The sequence below is a fragment of the Limulus polyphemus genome, unplaced genomic scaffold (genome assembly GCF_000517525.1).
Source record: "Limulus polyphemus unplaced genomic scaffold, Limulus_polyphemus-2.1.2 Scaffold12850, whole genome shotgun sequence".
NCBI classification, from domain to species: domain Eukaryota; kingdom Metazoa; phylum Arthropoda; class Merostomata; order Xiphosura; family Limulidae; genus Limulus; species Limulus polyphemus.
The window spans coordinates 8,386-10,640 of NW_013678460.1; the positions used below are offsets into that span (position 1 = coordinate 8,386).

At 29.8% G+C, this 2,255-nt stretch overlaps 1 long non-coding RNA gene across 1 annotated transcript in view; it reads left to right on the plus strand.

Annotated features, from left to right (window-relative positions):
* The window catches only part of LOC111084017, a 10,202-nt gene extending 8,378 nt beyond the window's left edge, over positions 1–1,824 (plus strand). Inside the window, exon 3 of the long non-coding RNA XR_002609362.1 lies at positions 1,720–1,824. This is a non-coding gene — a long non-coding RNA (uncharacterized LOC111084017). The remainder of the gene's footprint in view (positions 1–1,719) is intronic.
* Positions 1,825–2,255: the final 431 nt, after the last annotated feature.

Sequence of the window (2,255 nt, forward strand, 5' to 3'; positions counted from 1 at the left end):
CATAGATCATGTCGAAACATATAAGTGTAGAGTGATATTTTTATTTTAAAGTGGAAGCTGTACGGCTTCAATAAAGTTTTATTGTGTAAATATAAAACGTTGTTTTTAATTATTTATTATAATTTAGAAATTCTCTATGCTTTTTGGGCCATGGCATTACAACAATACTTAATATATATAGTGTTAAACACTGTTTTTTATCAAGGTATATTTGTGGAGTGCTATTAAATTGATTTCTTCTAGCGTATACCGGTACCATATGCTAACTCCTTGCTAGCTTCTTTCTATATAGTTAAGACACTGCATGGGGTACCATGAAAGTTATTTCAGACCCTAAATTTGATCAGTATGTTCATTCAAGCAGAACCCTCATGACATGCCCTTAGTACAAGTATATGGGAATTCTAAAGAATGATAGATATTCTCACTCTGGTTCATTCAGTTGTCAACAGGGATCAGTGAAATATTACCATATTGTTGAAATTTACATTCTGTAATGGCATGGGAGAATTAGCCCCATAAAATGGGAAGAATGACAAAATATTTTTTGTCCTCACACTTTTTCACAGTACTGTATCTGTGTTTTGTGTTACAGAGTAGGTCAGTGTATATAAATATTAAACATGTGTCTGTTTTGTGATTTGAAAGATAGCAACAAAACTATTTGACCAGTTGTATTCGTTGATTCAATAACATGTGGCAGAAAAGTCTTAACAGCGACATGACCAGTTGTAATTGTTGATTCAATAACATGTGACAACAAAGTGTTAACAACTAGTCTTGTGCTATTACATAATTCTGAAGGATCAAGATTTCTCAACAACATTATTGGTGAACCAACCTTTAATTTCAGAATGTGACCTGGCATCTCTGATGGTTCAAGAGGATTTAATAAATCAGTTGGGTAATTTACAGCATCATCTGTATCTGGAACACTGTCAGTTTCCTCTTTGGGAACCTTTGACAAATATTAGGGAACACCTTTTCCTTTAGCTTTTCTACCTCCATAATTAAGTTACCACATTTGTCTAAAATAGTAATGCAGTTGTTTGATTGAAAACTTTCCAACACTAACTTAAGAAGTAGTTTCTGAATTAAATTGTTTCATTTTGTATCACTAAAGTTATTAAAAACAGAGAAAATAAAAGTAAACCACAAACTAAGATGTCCATTATGTGTTCAACATTGTTGGCCTAACAACAATATTGTGATAGTTTTGTTGCTAAGCGACGATGTATAGTACTGAGTATTACCAAAAGGAGCATCACACGAAGACAGAAACTGAATTAAATACAAACAATCAGTTTTTGATTGAAACCTGGTGGGAATTTTGCTCCTTCATGTTACTTCAGGAAACCATAGGAGACACCATGCCAAGTTTGTTGTGATTGGTCAAATAGTGTGTGAAGAGTTAGCATACAGACAAATATACAATTTCACATTTGTATATATAGATATATGGTTAGTGTTTATGCATCAGAGAAATGGTAACATTTTACTATTTTATTACAAACATTATTTCATTTATTAGAACATTTGGTAATTATTTACAGTTTAAAAAATTGATGTTAAGAAGTATTTTAAATCTGAAATCAAGAATTCAGTATATCTTTAAAAAATTATTATATGTTTATTGTGCATATGCTGACATTAGACAAACAAACATCATTAGTAGTATTGTAATAAAAAAACAAGATTTAATTCCATCTGTGTTTGTAGACTTTCAGAAAAGTTCTTCAATTGCTGGACATTACAGAGTGAGAGCCATGGATTTTTGGAACCAAACAGGACCATATTCTCACCCAGTTTATTATGTAAATATTACATAAAGGTTACAATACAATACTTCCTTTTCAAATGTTACATAAGGTTACCATACAATACTTCCTTGTCTAATATTACACAAAAGTTACTATACAATACTTCCTGTTCTAATATTGCATAAAGTTACTATACAATACTTCTTTTTCTAATATTACATAAGGTTACTATACAATACTTCCTTGTCTAATATTACATAAAGTTACTATACAATACTTCCTTTTCTAATATTACATAAGGTTACTATACAATACTTCCTTTTCCAATACTACATAAGGTTACTATATAATACTTCATTTTCTAATATTGCATAATGTTACTATAATTTATTTCCTTTTTTCTAATATTACATAAGGTTACAATACAATACTTCCTGTTCTAATATTGCATAAAGTTACTATACAATACTTCTTTTTCTAATATTACATAACATT